A 21,276-nucleotide genomic window follows, 5' to 3' on the forward strand; every position below is an offset into this window, starting at 1 on the left:
CCCGACGGTAATCTTTCCCCATCATTACGAAATAGAGACATGCTTCTAACAAATAGAATATGGCCAAAGTGATGAGAAGTCACCTCTGAGGTCAGGTTACAAAATGATTGTGGCTTCGATCCTGAGCCCTCACTCTCATTCTTTGCTTACCTTCCCTTGAGAATCCAGCTGCCATAACCTCGAAGGAAGGGCCCCCCTATCATGGTAAGGAATGGAGTCCCCAAGACATGAAGAGCCTGTGAGAAAATAACATTTGGCAACCCCCACATGAGCCAGCTTAGAAGTACATCTCTTAGCCCCAGTAGAGTCTTGAGATGAGTGCAATCCCTGCTGACAGCTTGACTACAACCTCAAGAAAAACCTTGAAATAGAGGCAACAACTGAGTTGCACGTGGATTCCTGAACCACAGAAACTGTAGGATAATAAATATTTGCTATTTTGGGTACTGAAGCTTCAGTGCAATTTGGTACACAGGAATACATAACTAATACATCCACTATGTTTTCTAATTTTTACTATATTTGTATGTATACATTAACAATAAATAGTTTTATTTATGGGTTTTAAAACATATTGTACAAACTCATTTCCACCTTTTTAATTTCACAGTATTTTTGAGCTTTGTCCATGCTCTTATATGAATAGGTATACATTACTCATTTTAACTGCTGCCTGGTATTCTGTATCATAATGAAATCATTTATTTTTTCAACCACTCATTGGGGTAAAGATGGATTGTTTATACACCATCACCATAATAAACATTATGGCAAGGAGCCATGAGTACACATGAATCCCTCTGCACACGCTTAAAAATTTCTTCTTGAAACAGTATTGCTGTGTTATAGGATATATGCATTCCAACTTTATGGCTACTACCCAACTGTTCTCACAAGTAATTTTATCAACACAATTTTCACCACAGATGTGAAAAACTTCCTTTCCCCACATCTCTACAAATATTATCAGAAGAATCAGTGCTCCAGAAACAGATGGGCAGTCAAATGATGATAAATAAAGGATGATTTAATAAAAGAATTAATGTTAAGTGGTGTGGGCAGGTTGTAGGGAAAAGACGTGGGATTGTGTGGCATCCCAGAACTGTGACCATTACTGGCTCGTAAGTGATGAGGAGTGGGAGGGCGTACTAGAGCAAGGAAGGAAGTCTCATAAGTCCCCTTCAGAGAGGGTAGGAACTTCAGACAAAAGACATAGCTCAGCCACTGTCCAATCCTGCAAGGAGTGCGTCTGGGAAATCAATGTCTGTATGCTACTCTTTTACACTGCTCTGATCTCTTCTCAAGGCTCCTTACTGATGCACATTAAAAAGCATTGGAAAGGACACCCACCAATGTACTCCATACATGTCGCCACCTGGAGCAAGACTGAAAGTGTATCTCAAGGGAAAAACAGAAATATGATGAAATTCCATTCCTTACCTCGCAGCGTTATCTATTCTTGTCCTTCATCTAGATGAGAAATATAGATCTCTAAACACAGAGAACACAACAAGTCCATCATATAAATTAAGAAGCATGGTGTGCTATTAGTGTTATATTCTGACTTAGAACCAAAAACTGTACCTACCATCTATGTAAGATATTGAAGGTGATTTGTGTACCTGTGATGTCACAAAATACCAATGATTATACAGGTAACACTTCTCAACAATGAAATTTTCCTTCCATTCCATGAATATGTGAATAATTCAATTGCAACACATATTTTGAGACTGGGTCTTAGATCCACTTCTAGTACCATTTATTGTCTCACTCGAGGGGTACCACAAAACAGATGGCACCCAAAAATTAGAATGAAGGAAATTATTTACAAATAATAGGCATAGAGCAGTGTAAAAAAAGGGATGGTGCAGTATCCCAGGACTGTTACAACTTCTGCATCCCAAATGCATAAGGATAGAGAGAGTAGTAACAGGAAAGCATTAAAAGATAGAAAATTGTCTTGGAAATATTTTTGGACTTTTATTCAAGGGATGAGATGACCCAGAGACCAGTCCACAGGAAGGCAACCAGAATAATTTCCCTGAAATCACTCTCTCCTTACACTCTGATATACTCCTTAATCCAACCAGATGATGGAGGAAAAGGAAACTCAAGTGATGTGCTCCTTACAGGTCAGTTTCCTGAACAAAGAAACAAGAGTGTATTAAGAGGGGACAGACTGAAACTACTGGGCTCATCAGGTTTTTTAAGATTTGGCAATCAAAAAAGTTTGACATCATATTTTTGCTTTAATTAATAACCTTATTGTGCAGTAAATCATACAGAAGATTATCACACGTTTTATAAGCATTCAAGTTTGCTCATCCAGTATTTTTTCTATTTCCTTCATTCACTTTCACAGTGTTTTCTTTTTCTTATTAATATCACACTTTCACAACTCAGATGATGTATAACTTTTTAAGTCTTCCTGATTTCTTATGTGCCCCAGAAGTAATTCCCTACATGATTTATAGTTTACTGTGACATGTCAACAAAAACAATAACTAAGAACCAGTATGATTTGATTGAACATATTGGCTGGAATCTCTGTCTACTGAAACTCTTACTTATACAGTACCTATAACTTAATAGGTAGTCAATAAATGTTTCAATAAATGAATAGTACTCAAATACTATCAGGGTATTTATATTTCTGGTTCCCTAGAGCTCAGAACTGAGGTTAGATTTAGAGAGAAAGATTTTGTGGGCACTTGGGTGGCTCAGTTGGTTAAGCATCCAATTTCAGCTCAGGTCATCATCTCACAGTTCATGAGTTCAAGGCCCGCATAGGGCTCTCTGCTGTCAGCACAGAGCCTGCTTTGGATCCTTGTCCCCCTCTCTCTTTGCCCCTCCCCTGCTCATGCTCTCTTGCTCATTCTCTTTCTCTCTCTCAAAAATAAACATTTTAAAAATAACAGATTTTGGAGTCCAGCTGTGTTTCAGTCATAGTTAAATTTGTGAAGATTAAAACAAGTAAAGAGAGTTAAGGTCAAAAATTGGGAAATACCTATACCACACTGGTAATAAGAAAAGGAATGAATAAAAGGAAGAAAAAGATGAGAGGATAAGAAGAAAAGCAGAGGGTACAATCATGGAAGCCCTATGACAAAGGAATAGTAGAAGAAGGAAAAGAAGAAGAAAGAGGAGGGGGGTGGTAAAAATCAGAAGGAGGAAGTTGACAAGGTAAAATACTACAGTATCCATGAGTCATTCAGATGACTTGATTTTAGATACACACACACACACACACACACACACACACACACACATATATATATATATATATAGTTAGAGAGAGTGAATGCAAGTCGGGGGAGAGGAGAAGAAGGAGCCTTAAGCCCCAATGTGGGGCTTGATCCCACAACCCTGGGATCATGACCTGAACCAAAATCAAGAGTCAGATGCTCAACCGACTGAACCACCCAGGCACCCCTAGATACATTTATTTCTTTATGACTTGTAAAACCTTATTATCACTGTACAGGGATGTAATGATATCCCCTATCATAATTGTGAACTTCTTTTGTAAGTTGTGGTTCTCTAAATTTTTGCTTTATATATTTTAAGTGGACATAATCAGGTATTATAGGATACTCTATTGTAACTTTCTAAGTGAAAACAAGAATGTATCTAAATATAATTTTTATCCCTTTATACACTTATAATATTAAAATATAATGACATAAACTATCTGATTAATATTTATATGTTTTAAACTACTCCATCCTTGTACATCAATCTGTTTGCATACTTACATTTTATGAGTGTATCTGTTATAAACTGCATACTGTTGATCTTTTTTTCTTCAATACCACATGAGCTTTATTCACAGAATCTGTGCAAGAGATTTCTGAATCTGTTCCAATGAGGGAAGAAACCCTTCTCTAAAACCAGTTACTAAAATGTAAATTAATATGATTGCCTACCGAACATAGACACTGTTTACAAGAGAACATATACGCTGTTTACAGGTAATTTTTAGCCTCTATTTTAGTTAGAGTGATCATCAGGGAGAAAAAAATCTTTTCCTAAGACACTCAGCTGCAAATGGCAGGCAGTGTTGGACTCCCCCTCAGTGATACTGCACCACTCTGGAAAATAGACCTTCAGGCTCATTCCTGGTGCCAAAGGCAGTAGCAATGATGAGGGAGCTTGGGGCAAGCTGAGGGCAAAATATGGGATGGCACGCTCACACCCCCGTCCCGGGTGGAATATGTGTGATATTCCTCAGACACTCCTGGCTGGCTACCCAAGAACAAAAGAAAGGGGTATAAGTGCTTGCCATGGTAATGTGGGAAACTAAGGCAAATGAAAAATGAAATTCCCTTACTGCCTTTAGCCCACTGACAAGTCCTTGAGACCAGCAGAGTGATGTCACTCTAGGAGCTCCACTGTCTCAAGGATGACACTTTGCTGGGGTCAAAAGAGAACGTTGGCTTAAGATTAATCCCAACTTCGAGGATCCTGTAGGTCTACTTCCTTTATCTCAACTGCCCTAAGATATATGCTGGCAATCATTCTGCAAGTGTATGACCCATCAATATACATCTTAAGGGTCTCATGACTGTGGCTTTATTAAACAGTAATAAATGGTGCTTCCCTAGCAACAGCTGCCCTTCAAGCTCCTGAAAACCTTGCTTCCAAAATTCCTTAGAGACATACTCTATCCCTGACCCCCTCCCAGCCTGAGGGTATATAATCAGTTACCCCTCACAACCCCAGTGCAGCTCTTCCTGCCCACGGGTCCTGCCTCCGTGCTTTAATAAAATCACCTTTTATTTTCACCTTTTTACACCAATGACGTCTTCAAGAATTCTTTCTTGGCCATCAGCTCTGGACCCCATGAGCCCCCCATCACTCCAAAACTTCATCAGCAAATCCTTCCTGTTGCCTTCTGATGGCCAAAGCAGTCAAAGATTTAAAAGTCTTTGGTTCATAGATGGCTAGACCTTCAAGTACTTTCCGTTGACCTCCACCTGGCACTTAATTAAATGGACAATGAAAGCTGGGTGTACTGCAGGCTGTATTCCTGGGATGCAGGCATAATTCTATTAATCCAGAGTGTCCTCATGCTCCTCTTCAGTCTTCGCACTTTTTTACATTTCACAAAAGTTCTGGTGACAGCTCCGACCACCAGTCTGTAGCGCTGATTCTTCCTTCCCTGGAAATGCCCTGCGAGTTGAAGCACCTCTTAGACTCTCCAGTACCTCTCAGGGAGGCAAAGCTGTGTGGTGATGAAGACCATAGTGCCTGCGGGCCAGCCTTGCTAACCATTTTGAATCCTTTCTAAGAAAGTTGGTCTTTTAATGGAAACAATGAGTCCACTTGTAAGTAATGTATATTTAATTTATATTTAACGCCTATAGGATTTATTCACACCATTTATTTTGTCCCAAAATAATCTTTGATTCCTTTTTCCTTCCTTTGAAACTGATTTTTCAATCTTGCCGCATTATTCTTTCCATTAATTTAAAATATATACATTCCATTTCTATTCTTTTAGTGCTTTCTCTGGAAATTTGTGCATGCATATTTAAGTTAATTCTAAAGTGGACCAATACATTTTCTCTCTTCCTAGATCATATACGTATTGTGGAACACATTAATTCTTTTACCATCCATTCAGTTTTAGATCCTCCTTCAGCTGTGAATAACATTTTCATTGAATGCATTATCCTACGTTGCGCTTTAGGGTTTTTTTTTTGGCAAAAGTATAATATTCTGCTGGCCTTTGGCTTCCATCACTGCTGTTGACAAGTCAACAGTAAATTCACTGGTTGCTCATCTCTTAAGTATATTTTCTCTTCGAAGATATCCTACATGACCTCACTTTTAAATATCAATAATTTCATCAACATGGGCCTACTGTACAATTTCCTTTTATTTCTCTTACTTGGAATATTTAAGGTTTCTTAAATCTTTTGGACAATGTCCTTCGTTGTTTTGGGTTTTTTTTTTATGTAATCCCTATGCCCAACATGGACTCACCCTTACAACACCAAGATCAAGAATTGCACACTCTACAGTCTAAGCCAGCCAGGTGCCCTCCTTTAATTATTTTTAAAGTATCTCTGCTAGTATGTCCTTTTATTCTGCTTCTGCTCTATCTCTTCCTATTCTGTTAGTCTGATTAAAGGATAACACCCCTATTCCAAACATGGAATGAACAGCATTATTCCTGTTACCTCTTAATGAATTACCCTTAAAATGTAAAACAAAAACAAAAACAAGAAAACACTTATTATGGAAGAATAAAACAGAAAAAAACCCAATTATGTTGACATGTGATTATCCACCTTCATTTAGTTCTGATGAAAGGAAACGAATCCTGGTACAAAAAGAAACAAACACAAAAATGTCCAAAGCTTCATTCAACCCTAATACGTTATGGAGAAGGCCAATGGTGGAGAAGATAGGTGATCATTTTTGTGGCTGCTCGGGTTAAGAGTGTGGTGAGAGGAGTGCCTGGGTGGCTCAGTTGGTTAAGTGGCTGATTCTTGATTTTGGCTCAAGTCATGATCTCCCAGTTTGTGAGTTCAAGTCCTGCTTCAGGATCTGTACTGACAGCGCAGATCCTGTTTGGGATTCTCTCTCTCTCCCTCTCTCTCTCTCTCTCTCTCTAAATGCCCCTACCTGGCTCATATTCTCTCTACCTCTCTAAAAAATAAATGAATATATTTTTTTTTAAAAAGAGCATGGTTAGAAACAGAGTCATACATTGTCTACTCAAAGGAGGAACAGCATTACAACATCATAAAGGCCATATATGATAATCCCATAACAAAGATTATATTCAATGATGAAAAACTGAAAACTTTTCATCTAAGAAAGACAAGTATGGCCATTCTAGCAACTTGTGAAACTACCTGACCTATTCAGAACAATTAGGGAAGAAAAACAAACAAATATAAGTCATCCATAAAGAATTAAAATTTTCTGTCTCCAGGTAACACCATCCAGTATATAGAAAACATTAAAGATTCAACAACAGCAAAAAACTGTTAGAATAAACAAGTACAATAAATTTCCTTTCAACACAATAAACATTGAGAAAAAAATTGCATGTCTATACACTACCAAAATCCACGCGAAAGGAAATTAAGAAAATCCGATTTACAATAAAAAAACAAAAAAGCATTTATACCCCAAACAGAAGAAAAATCCTACAAATAAATGTAATCAAATAGGTGAAAGATCTGTAGACCAAAAGCTATGAAACACTGATAAAAGAAACTGAATGGGCAAAAAAATTAATTAATGAAAGAAAGAAAGAAAGAAAGAAAGAAAGAAAGAAAGAAAGAAATGTTCATGAATTAGAACACTTAATAAAAAAGTGTCCATATTTCCCAAAGTGATGCATATAGATTCAAGGCTATCTTCTCAAAATACTTATGGCAGTTTTTTATAAAAGTATCAAAAACAATCTCAAAATCTATATGGAACACAAACAAAAATAACCAAAATAATATTGAGATATAAGAACAAAGATAAAAGCTTCATACTTCCTGATTTCAAAATGTATTACACAGAGTAATCAAAACATTAAAAAAAACTTATTACAAAAGAAATATAAAGACCAATAGAACAGAATAAAAAGCCCAGAAATAAAACCATGCACACACAATCAAGTGATATTCCATAAAGGTGTCAAGAATACACAATGTGGAAAGTCTCCTCAATAAGTCATGTGGGAAAATTAGATATCCCCATGCAAATGAATGAAATTGGACCTTTATTGTATGTATACCATACACAAAAATTAACTCAAAATGAATTAAAACCTTAAATATAAAACCTTTTGAAATGGTATAACTCTTAGAAAAAACAGAGGTGAAAGCTTCATGACATTGGTTTTTAACCATCATTCCTTACACAGGACACAAAAAACAAAAGCATCGAGAACAAAAATACACAAGTGGGACTGTATCAAGCAGAAAATTTTCTGCACCAGAAAGGGAATGGTGACAGAGTGAAAAGGAAATCTAAGGAATGAAAGAAAATATTTGTAAACTATATATTTGAGAACAGTTAGTACCCAATATATTCTAGGAACTCCTACATCTCAGTAGCAAAACACTGATAATCTGATTACAAAATGGGTGAATATTTTGGATAGACATTTTTCAAAGAAATGTCTTCAAAGAAAGACATTCAAATGGCCAATAGGCATACGAAAAGATGCTCAACATTTCCAGTCACCACCAAAATGCAAATGAAAACTACATTGAGCTATCCCCTCACACATGATAAGATGGCTAATATTGAAAATAGAAGAGATAACAAATGCTAGTGGCAGTACAGTGAAAAAGGAAGCCTGGTACACTGTTCCTGTTGCTGTAGACTAGTACAGACATGATGGAAAGCAGCATAGGTGTGCCACAAAAAAATATTCTAATAAGTACTATATGATCCAAAATTTCCACTTCAGGATATTTATCCAAAAGAATGGATATTAGGATCTCAAGAAGGTAGTTTTACTTCCAAATTCATTCCAGCATTTTTTATAGAGGTTCCAACAACCTAAATTTCCATTGATAGGTGAATGAATAGGAAATGGTGGTAAACAAATAAAATGGGATATTATTTAGTTATGTAAATGAAGAAAATCCTGTCATATGTGATAACTTCTTAAGAACATAAGTGAAATAAGCCAGTCACAAAAGGAAAATTACTGCATGGTTCTAGTTCTATGAGGCATCTACAGTAATCAAACTTACAAAGGCAGAAGGTAGAATGGTGGTTGATAAGCACTGAGGAAAAGGGAAAATAAAGAGCTGCCATTAAATGAGTGTAAAATTTTAGTTACGAAAGATAAAAAAGTTCTTGAGAGATACTGTCCAATATTCTGCTTATAGTTAAAAATGCTGTACTGTCCACTGAATTTTTTAAAAGGGCTGATTCCATGTAATGTGTTTTTCAGTATGACAAAAAATTACTCAACAAAAATGGTACATGTAATAGATAAAGAACATGTATACAAGATGTTTCATAGAGTGCCAGTTATTCATTTCATCACGGTATTGTTATTACGGTAACTAAATGTCTTCACCACATTGTGCTGCATATAATACACTCAGAAAACACATACATATTGGATACATTTAAAGAGTGTAAACTTTTCGTTGCATCCAGGTATTCTTATTTCAATGGATGAAATAGGTACAAGTTTGTATATAATAGTCTATGAAAATACACGTTTATAAAAGATGTTTCAGAGAATGCTACCCATTCCTTGCATCAAGACAGTGTGGTTTCAGTGAATAAATGTGTTTATCACACTATAGTATACGTAATATAGTTTATCACAAAATATGTATATAGCTTTTTCTCAGAATGCTACTTGGGTTAGTAAATCAGAACAGTGATATTTCAATGAAAGACTGTGCTGACCACACTATGGTATATGGAATAAACTATAAAAATAAACATGTATAAAATATGATATTTGTAACAAGTATACACAGAACCAATAAGAAAAGACAATGGATTAAAGACACCTGTTAAAAATCACAGTTTATCAGCTTAGATTGAAAAAAACCTAAAAACCACTTGTCTAATAGTTGTCTATAGTAGCAAATTTTGATATCTAGATGTCCCTCAATAAATGAGTGGATAAACACATTATCATATATACTATCAAATAAGGAATGAACTAGAACCCATGAGTAACAAGAAAAAAATGACCAGATAATTAAAGCATAATAAAGAATAACTGTAAGTGTGTGTATGCACATGATTATAAACATACAAATTCATGAAAAACCAGATGAAAGCTGAGCTTCTATGAAGAGAAGAGGGAAATTAAATAGGTTGGGGTTGGTCGGACTTCCCCTTTTTACTCTAATTTTTCTACATTTTAATTTTTATCAAGAAAATATACTGAGCCTGGGTGGCTCAGTTGGGTAAGCATCCAACTCTTGATTTAAGCTCATGTTACCATCTCATGGCTTCTGAGTTTGAGCCCCATATCAGGCTCTGCTCTGACAGTGCGGGGTCAGCTTGGGATTCGTTCTCTCTCTCTCTCTCTCTCTCTGCCACTCCCTTACTTGCTCTCTCTCTCTCTCTCTCTCTCTCTCAAAATAAAGAAATAAATTTTTAAAAATGAAAGAAAATATACATACATGTTAACAAAAAAGAAAGCACTTCAAAAGGCAATATTACACTCTCCTCCTTTCAGGATTTCGCAGAAACTAGTTTTTTCTCTTCTCAAATTTAATTCGTCCAGACTAAATAATCCTTACCTTACAACTCTGCTTTCACACTTCAGCCTGCTGACCTTTCAGATTCTTTTATTCATATGATAGCTTCTGTTTCCCAAGATGATTATGAAGCATTAGAAAGTGCAGAAAAGAATACAACTGAAACGACAAATAACATGAATATCTCAGTAATTGTTCTAATTCTACTTTCAACCTATTTCTTCAATCCAAACTAGTCTTCTATGGCTTGAAGTGTGAGTATAGATAAAATATATGCACAGTACTATGTGTTGATGTTTTATTTTAGAAAGGCGTAAGGAACAGTCTCTATTTTTTAATGTTTTTTTTTTTTTGGTTTTTACTTTTAAAAGAGAGAGAGAAAGACAGAGTGTGAGTGGGGGAGGGGCAGAGAAAGAGGGAGGGAGACACAGAATCTGAAGCAGAATCCAGGCTCTGAGCTGTTAGCACAGAGTCTGACTTGGGGCCCAAACTCATGGACAGTGAGATCACGACTTGAGCTGAAGTCAGATGCTTAACCACTGAGCCACCCAGGTGCCCTTCAAGTTTTATTTTGAAGTGCCGTTTCACATACATATGTTTAATGGACATATAAAACATACAAAGAATATGTTAAGTAATATAGGAGCCTAGACAGAGTAGTCTTTCAAGTAAAAGGGCCACTTTGGGGTGGACATAATTACTTTATAGAGGCACAAGCAAATATTCCTTACTTTTTCCATTATAAAAAGCCATTATACAAAAATAAGGATGTCACTGAAAATGTACTAGAAAGATATTAGGTAGGACAAACATACAAATACTAGAGTAACAATGAGGAACACAGCAATTACACATGGAAACTAGCAGAAAACCAGAGGTTAAATTACAAAAAGAATGAAATTATGTTCTAACATATCATATTGTCATTATTACAAATGTTACGGGGCACCTGGATGGCTCAGTCTGTTGAGCGTCCCACTTCGGCTCAGGTCATGATCTCACATTTCGTGAGTTCAAGCCGCACTTCGGGTTCTGTGCTGACAGCTCAGAGCCTGGAGCCTGCTTTAGATTCTGTGTCTCCCTCTCTCTCTGTCCCTCCCCTGCTCGTGCTCTGACTCTGTCCCTCTCTCTCAAAAATAAAGATAAAAAAAATTTAAAATGCCACAACACCTATTGGTTTTGTGACGTTTCCTATTTGTATTGTAGTTATTGAGTATTCACAAAATTGGACATGTTTTATATTGATTTGGGTATCTTTTACAATAAATGTCAGGGTCATATATACCACGAGTAAATGTTGATCATTAAAATACAAATTAGCTCCTTCTTAACAAAAATTGCAGAAGCTGAAAAAAAATTCAATAACTTCATCTGGGTATCTTTTATCTTTATTGATGGGGTTTTGGAGTGATGTGGGTATGGAGCTGATGTCCAAGAAAGAATTCTTGACATGCCTTTGGTGCAAAAAGGTGATTTTATTAAGGCATGGGGACAGGACCCCTAGGCAGAAAGAGCTACACTGGGGTAGAAGACTGACTGGTTATATACTATGGAGTTGGGGGAGGTAAAGACAAGAGCAAGTTTCCAAAGCTGTTTTCATATGCTAAAGAAGACTCACAGTTATTATCAAGCTAAGGTTGTTTTCCCTTTGGTAAGGCATTAACATTAGGGGGATAGGGGGTTCCTGGAGAAATGTTATACTCTGTATTTGCCTCAAGTATTTGTCAACGGGCTGCAGGTTACAAGGAATTTTAATTTTACCTGCCATTTCCTTCTTGCCTTTGTCCCCCCATCACTATGGAGGACAAGGTGCTGTTGGGGATCCAGGAAGCAAAGTCTATAGGTTTCCGGACATTAGGCTATTGATGAGATTGCCTTTTTCTTGTAATTGACTAAGATATTTGTAAACTGATGGAGACTCCTGTCCTGCAGGACTGTGATCTCTATCAGTTAACCATTTGTTTTCTTTCCTTTCCTTTATTCTTGGGCATCCAGGAGTGCCTGAGGAATATCACACAGATCTTATGGGGTGGGGGGAGGCAGTGTTTGTGGGGTGTCAGCTTGTCTTATGCTCCCTCATGACTTTTCAGTAGCATGTTTCTATGATAATATATTCTAATATTAGTCTCAGTCCTCAAATGAGTATGTGATTGTGAAATTCGCTCTTTAAATAATTATATATACACACCTTATACCTCCACTTAAAGATATTATTTCTTCATGTACTAATACTAACTTTCACACATAGATGCATTGTTTTTTGGAATTGGAATTTTATTGATATTCTCAATAAACTGAAATAATAGATTTTTAGGAAAAACTCATTATTGGAATAGATTTTAGAATTCATTTAATTCAAAACTTCATTACAGACCACAAAGGATATTTTCAGTGGTACCCTTGAAAGATGACCTAAGAAAGTGCTTATTTGACAAAGTGACTTGTCCTACCTTTGAAGAAACTCTAATTGTTGCAAATTTATTGTTTCTATTAGAAAAAGAGCTTCTTCCCTCTTCTTCATACAATAGTTTTCTCAAAATGAGGTTACCACATTCCAGAGTATGTATGACATGATTAATTGAAATAAACTACTAAAACATATATACCTTTTAAAAACACCAGAAAATGACAGATTACCACTGGGAATAGCAGATTAAGGACCTTGCAAAATCATCACCTGAATAAAATAAAAAATAACACTGACATAATTGTCATAGTAAATTTGTTGAGAACTATAGAAATAAAACAAAGCCTTGCAACAATTCGAGAGAATATATTAATGAAATAGCTGCATCTCAGTAATAATGGGAAAATTTTTGGCAATATAACTTGCTCTATGCTCATCTCCCGTACCCCAAACGTGTGTTAACCTTGAAAATAAACAACCTTTCACTATGAAAACAAGTAGCTTGATAACTAATTGAATGGGAACTGAGATGGAGCTCTTTCAAAAGTGCATTACTAGAGAATGATCATTACTTAACCAATCTGGTGGTTTCCTAGAAGACCTGATTCCAAGGCCTCATTTTCTTTGACCTGAATCAAGTTTTGCCAGGTGAGAACAACTGTTACCTAGGATCATTTGTAAAATATAATGAGTAGCAATGTTTTGTTACCACAGCAGCCTCAGGCAGAGGATAAGAATTGTTGCAAACAGGCTAAACAAAAAGCTTAAAATGAAGCCCTGGGGAAAGAGATGTCCATAGGGGACTTATTGTTAGGAATATAAGACATTTGCCAGCAACAAAGCCAGCTGAATAGAATGAAATGGGAGAAAAAGGCAGAAAAAAAAACACAATTAGGAAAATTCAGTAACTAGTAAAAACAGAAAAAATAACAACGAATCCTGGAGAGAAAAAATAATTTTATTTCTAGAATTGCTGAATTATATTAAATGTCTGGTTTTGGACAATAAGACTAATATGCAAATGAACAAGATGGTACATAGTATAAAAAATTTTAAGAAAACTGTCCCTGAGGAAGACAATCCATTGGGATTACTAGACAAAAACTAAATCAGCTACTTTAAATTCAATCAAAGAACTATTGGGAAGCAAGATTAAAGAACTAATGAAAAGTATGAAAAGTTTGTCTTACCAAACAGAATATCAATAAAATGTACACGTAGTTATTTTTAAAAGACTCAAAGAGAGGTGCCTGGGTGGCTCAGTCAGTTAAACGCCTGCCTCTTGGTTTTGGCTCGGATCATGATCTCACGGTTCGTGAGTTCAAGCCCCGCATCAGGCTCTGTGCTGACAGCATGGAGCCTGCCTGGGATTCTCTCCCTCCCTCTCTCTCTGCCCCTCCCTTGCTCTTTCCCTGCCTCTCAAAATAAATAAACAAGCTTAAAAAATAAAAGACTCAAAAAGAAATCCTGGAGTTGATACGAACAATAACAAATGAAAAATCACTAGAAGTGCTTGACAACAGAATTCAGCAGGCAAAAGAAAGAAAAGGTGAATTTGAGGGTAGGTCAGTAGAGTTCACTGCATCTTAACAGAAAGAGGGGGAAAAAACAATATTGATGAGCTTAAAAGATCTGTGACACAAACAAGCATTCTGAAATAGGCACAACTGGAGACTCAGGAGTAGAATAAGACAAGGGGGAAAAATGTATATTTGGAGAAATGATAACCAAAATCCTTCCAGATGTGATTAAATACATGTATTTACTGATCTAAGCAGCTCAACAAAATACAAGGCGAATGAATTGAAACACATCCTCACAGTCACATATTAGAATCAAACCGATGAAGGATGAAGAGAGAATCTTGAAATCAGCATGAAAAGAGTGACTCATCATGTACAAAGGATACTCAATGAGATTAACAGCTGATTTTTCATCAGAACCCGTAAGGACTGTAATGTAGGGATACAACAGTTTCAAAGTTTTAAAGAAAAGGACTTTAATTCCGGAATTCCATATGGAGTAAAACTATCCTTAAAAATGAAGGGAAAAAAAAAGATATTTGTAGATGAAAGAATTTGTCACTAAGAGACTTTGCCTAAATGAAATACTAAAAGGAGTCCATCAGGCTGAAGTAAGTAGACATTGGACAGTAACTTGAATACACATGAAAAATTAAGAGCACTGGGGCACCTGGGTGGCTCAGTGGGTTAAGCATCCGACTTCAGCTCAGGTCATGGTCTCTTGGTCTGTGAGTTTGAGCCCTGTGTCGGGCTCTGTGCTGAAAGCTCAGAGCCTGGAACCTGCTTCAGATTCTGTCTCCCTCTCTCTCTGCCCGTCCCCTGCTCACGCTCTGTCTCTCGAAAATAAATAAACGTTAAAAAAAATTTTTTTTAATTAAGAGCACTAATAAAGGTGACTACAGGCATATATCTCTTAGATCTTGTGGTTTATATTCTAAAATCCTCAATGAAGCTAATATCACAATAAACTGAGTCAAATGAATTTTTTTTGTATTCCAGTGCATATAAAAGATATTTTAACACTAATAGCATACCCTGTTAGGTGTGCAATAGTATTACATCATAAATGAACAAAGTACGATACACCCTTGAACAACACGGATTGGAAATGTCTATTCTGGCTTATCTGCAGAAGTTTTTCAATAAATACAGTAATGTCAATATTTACTCATCATCATTATTTTCATAATAACATTTTGTTTTTTCTAGCTTACTTTACAATAAGCATATGTTATTCATATACAAAATATATGTTAACTGACTGTTAATGTTATTGGTAAGACCTCCAATAAAACTAGGTTATTAATTATGTATTTGAGGAGTCAAAAGTTATACATGGGTTTTTGAATGTGCAGGAGGTCTGTGACCCTAACCTCAGTGTTGAATAAACGTGTAGTGTACATACCTTGATTAAAAACTAATTTATTACAAAAAAACAGTACCAATAATAATTTATTACTAAAAACTGCTAACCATAATCTGAGCTTTCAGAAAGTTATCATAGATAACAGATCACCATAAATCTAATGAAAAAGCTTAAAATATTTCAAAAATTACCAAAATGTGACAAAGAAACACACAGTCAGCTAATGCTGTTGGCAAAATGATGCCAACAGACTTGTTCAACACAACTGCAACGTGGAATAAAACAATGCAAGCCTGTATATAAGTAAAAACAATAGACACTATAAATGTAGTTTTTACCTTATACCTATTATCTTCCATCTAATTTGAAAGGCAACAGATTAAAGCAGCAATTATATCTGTGTTTATGAGCATACCACATACATAGTTTAGTCATTTATATGAAAATAACATCACAAAGTGAGGATAAATGGAAGGTCTATAAAAACTAAAGATTTTATACAATTAATACTGCATCATTATCATTATCTGAACTAGACTGTTATAAATTATGGTGTTACTTGTGACCCCCAGGGACCACTAAGAAAGTAACTCAAAAACATAGTAAAATACATGAAAAAATATGTGATGGTTAACTTTACGTTGAATTTCAGTGGACCACAAAGTGCTCAGATTATTTGTTCAAACATTATCCTGGGGGTTTCTGCTTGGGAGGGTATTTTTCAAAGAGATTAGCATTTAAATTAGACAACATAAAGCAGACTGGCCTACCTAATATGAGTTGGCATCATCCAACAGCTGAAAGTCTAAATAAAACTAAAGACTGAGTAAGATAGAATTCTCCCTACATGATACCTTTTAGACTCCAAATGAAACATTAAATCTTCCAGGGTCTCAAGTTTGTTGACCTTTGCACTGGAAATTCACAATTGGCTCTTCAAGGTCTCTACAATGCCAATTCACCCTAAGATCTTAGGACTTGCCAGCTTCCATAACAGTATGAGTCAAATCATTATAACAAATCTCTGGATAACCTTAACTAAATTAAACTGCTATATTAGAAAATATCTATTTAAACGAAAGAAGCATTAAGGGAGAAACAGATGAATAAAAAATGAGATGACATATAGAAAAACAAAGAAATCAGCAGATATAATACCTATTTATAATCAGTAATTACATTAACTAAAATGAATTGAAAACTCCAACCAAAGGATGGAGATTGACAGAATAGATATAAAATACGATTCAACTGTACTATCTTAAGAACAGACACAAAGTAGATTCAAAGACAAACAGGTTAAGTGTAAAACTACAGAAATAGATACACCATGCAAACAGCAACCAAAGGTTGGCTTGAGTGACTAATGTAAAACTGAATAGATTTGAATACCAAAACTGTTACTAGTGACAAAGAACATTTTGTAAGGATAAAGTGTCAAGTGGTGCCTGACTGGCTCAGTTAGTAGAGTATGCAACTCTTGAACTTAGGAACATGAGATCAAGACCCAGGTTGGGCCTAGAGCTTACTTAAAAGAATAAATAAAATAAAATAAAATTAAATTAAATTAAATTAAATTAAAATAAAAGGTGTGGTTCTGTACATGTCAGATTTGGTGTAGAGAAAATAAATGTGCTAAAAAAAAAGAATAAAAGTGTCAAAAATAAGGAATATATAAAAATTATAAGTCTAGGGGAGCCTGGGTGGCTCAGTCGGTTAAGCGTCCGACTTCCAACTCAGGTCACGATCTCGCGGTCCGTGAGTACCAGTCGGGCTCTGGGCTGATGGCTCAGAGCCTGGAGCCTGCTTCCGATTCTGTGTCTCCCTCTCTCTCTGCCCCTCCCCCGTTCATGCTCTGTCTCCCTCTGTCTCAAAAATAAATAAACGTTAAAAAAAAATTTTTTTTAATTATAAGTCTATACTCACCTAACAAGAAATTTACAAAATACATGATGAAAAAATTGATAGAATTTAAGAGGAAAATATACAAATGAACAGTACTAATTGGATAGGCTGGAGGCTTTTGGAGGTAGCTTGGGATTATGGAGATTTAATATATTCCTCACATATAACAGATATAAATCAACACAATAAAAACAAAGTTACTGTTTCATCAACAGGGATTTATTTTTAACATTTTTAAAAGTTTATTTATTTATAGTGAGTGGGGAGGGACAGAGAGAGAGAGGGCGAGAGAGAATCCCAAGGAGGCTAGACACAGGGCTTGATCTCAAGACCTTGAGATTGTGACTGAAACCAAGAGTTAGACGCATAACTGACAGAGCCACCCAGGTGCCCCTCCAACAGGGATTTAAAAAACTGTTTTCAGCTTTACTTCTACATACAGGTTTCTTTTTCTATGTTTTTTTAAAAATTATTTTCCTGACCAATTTCTCTTAACATATATTGTAAATGTTTATGTTAATAAAAAATGTACATTTACAAATTGTTCGATTTTTAAGAGACAAAAACAACAATAATTGGAGACTTCAATAATAACTAACACTGGATACAACTAAGCAGAAGAAAATGAAAGAATGGAACAATACTTTAAATAAACTAGAACTAACAGACATCTAATGAAGACTGGATGTCACAACAGAAATGTACAAATTATTTTATGACCTAGCAATTGTTTATTATGAAAACTATTCCATGCATTTTGATAAGAATGAAATAATCTATATTAAAAATGAAAATAAATGTCAAATAAATAACCTAATCTTCCAAAATAAAACTAGGAAAATAAAAGCCTACTATAGTCAAAGCTAAAACAAAAAGGGAAGTACTAGAAATGAGAGTGGGAATAAATAAAATAAAGTTGGTTCTTTGAAACAAATAAAAATATTAGCAAACCTATGCCTAAACAAGAAAAAAAAGAATCAAATTCAATAATTCAGAAATGAAATACAGGGACTGCCTGGGTGTCACAGTTGGTTAAGCATCCAACTTCAGCTCAGGTCATGGTCTCATGGTTTGTGAGTTCGAGGCCCATTTCGGGTGAGCTCAAGCCCCACTTTGGGCTCTGCACTCGCTATCTCCCTCTATCTCTGCCCCTTGCTTACTTACACATGCTTTCTCTTTCTCAAAAGTGAACGAATGAATACATGAAAAAAACAAATGAAATATGGAACAATATTACTTGTCATATAAAAGTAAAAATAATTTTTAAAAAGTACTATGAGCAATTTTACACCAACAAATTATATAACCTGAATAAACTGCCATATTCCCCAAAAGACAACATTGACTTATTTCAAAAGAAAGAGAAACTCTTCATAGATCTAGAAGTAAAAGATTTAATTTGTAACCAAAAAGCTTCCTACAAAAGAAACTCTCAGACCAGATGACTAACCTGGCAAATACTAGGAATTATTTAGAGAATTATTCACAAAAATTCTTCACAAACTTTTCCAAAATGACAGAGAAAACATTTCCCAAGTCACCTGTGAGGCCTGTATTAGCCTAATAAAACCAAGAGACAAAGAAATAACAACAAAGAAATTAGTAACCAAAATTCCTTCTGAAAAAAAGATAACAAAATACTCATCAATATATTAGCAAACCTAATGCCATAGCTTAGTAAAAGGATTATACTCCAAAACCAAATGGGATTAACCCAGGAGTAAAAGGTTGCATCAACATCCATACCCTATTAATGGAATAAAGGAAAAAATCCACATGATATTTCCATGGGTGGAAAAAAAGAGAACTACACAAAACCCAACACCATTTAATGATTAAAAGAGAAACTCAAAAAACTTAGGATAGAAGGAATTTTCTTAATCTGATATAGGGTATCTATTAAAAAAACAGAGCAAACAAGATTGAGGCTAAAAGCTTTCCCCATAATAATAGAAACAAGATCAGCATATCTACAATTGCTTCTTCTACCCAATGTTCTAGAAGAGGTCCTAATTACCAAGGCAATTAGGTAAGAAAAAAAGAAGTAAAATAAAAGGCATCCACATTGAAAAAGAAGAAATGAAACTATCTGTATTTGCAAATGAGATCATCTTTTATAGAGAAAATCCTAGGGAATTGAAAAGAAATCTAATAGTACCCATATTAAATAATTTCAGCAAAGGTGCAGGATATAATAGCAATATAAAACAATTTCTTTTTTAAATTTTTTTAATGTTTACTTATTTTTGAGAGAGAGAAAGAGAGCCAATATGACTGGGGGAGGAGCAAAGAGAGAGGGGGACAGAGGATCTGAGGTGGGCTCTGCACTGACAGCAGAGAGCCTGATGCGGGGCTCGATCTCATGAACCATGAGATCATGATCTGAGCTGAAGTTTGACACTTGACAGAATGAGCCACCCAGGTGTCCCAAACAATTTCATTTCTACACACTAGCAGTAAATAATATGAAAAGAAAACTAAGGAAACAATTTCACTTATAATAGTAACAAAAAAGAATAAGACAGGAAAAATGAACAAAAGAAGAAGACTATGTTCACACAGAAAACTATAAAACATGGTAAAAAGAGATTAAAGAAGACCTAAACAAATAAAAGGTGCCCAGTGTTCAGGGATTGGAAGATTAATATTGATAAGATAGCAATACTCCAAAATTATATATATTTAAATAAATCGCTGCCAGCAGCTAAGGGGAAAGAGTAATAGGGAAGACTGGTAACAGGTAGAAAGTTTCACTTCAGGGATGATGAAAATGTTCTGGATTTAGAGAGTAGATGTGGTAGTACACCTCAGGGATTATATTAAAAATCAGTGAATTGTACACTTCAAAGGGGTCAATATTATGCTATGTGCATTAGATCTTAAAAAAATTAAACTTTATTCACATGCCACACATAAATATAATTTACATGTTCAAGCTATTTTTACAGCAATTAAAAAATATTTTACTGTAGCCATACTTTATCAGTAGTGCACAATTAACTTCGACAACACTTGCCATCATCTCCCCAATCTTCTCTACCTTTTTCCACCACCATCAATACCAGAAGAGGTCTATGTATATAGATGGTAGCAACTTGGTTATTCACTATTAAGATACTTGTGCAAAACTAAAAGGAAACAAAATGAAACAAAATTTCCTTCTTATGATGAGTAGGCAACTAGACAAATCAGAAACCAAAGTGCTAACTGGTATTGTACTGAAGACACATTAACATTTGTGGCAAAAATTCCAAACCCTTTGCATCTAAGTGGAGCCATTTGACTACTACTTGCCATTAAAAGTTAGGCAAAAATAATATATAATAATACTCTGAAGGCCTGGTTGTTAAAATGTTCTCTGTGATCTTTCAAGCTCTTTCATTACATTCACGTATGGACAAATGTAGAAGATCCAGCAAAGTACACCAAGACCCTAGGGAATGTTGAGCTATTAGATGGAAGTAATCAAGATACCTCACTTTTATTGACTGAATGTTTTTGTGCCCCCCAAATTCATCTGCTGAAGTCCTAAAACATAATGTAATGGTATTACAGGTAGGTCTTTTAGGAGCTAACTAGCTTTGAGTGTGGAGTCCTTATGAATGGGATTAATGCCCCTATATAAAAGATTGAAAATGGTTCTCTCGCTACCTGGATGGTGTGAGAATATGCTAGAACAGTTGTCCCCAGTGTGGAAGAGAGTCTTACAAAGAACCCTACCATGGGGCACTCTGATCCAGATTTGCAGCCTTCTAAACTGCGAGAAATCAATTTATATTGTTCATAGGCAACATAGTCTATGGTATTTAACAGCACTGCAAACTAAGAAACTAAGTTATTAATGGAGAGAAACAGATGAGAGACACATAAACT

At 35.4% G+C, this 21,276-nt stretch overlaps 1 pseudogene; it reads right to left on the reverse strand.

Annotated features, from left to right (window-relative positions):
• Positions 1-4,075: 4,075 nt before the first annotated feature.
• Positions 4,076-5,248, reverse strand: LOC109250704 (39S ribosomal protein L20, mitochondrial-like; annotated as a pseudogene).
• Between the last annotated feature and the right edge of the window lie 16,028 nt (positions 5,249-21,276).

This window comes from Panthera pardus, unplaced genomic scaffold (genome assembly GCF_024362965.1).
Source record: "Panthera pardus isolate Hobbes unplaced genomic scaffold, ASM2436296v1 HiC_scaffold_27, whole genome shotgun sequence".
NCBI classification, from domain to species: domain Eukaryota; kingdom Metazoa; phylum Chordata; class Mammalia; order Carnivora; family Felidae; genus Panthera; species Panthera pardus.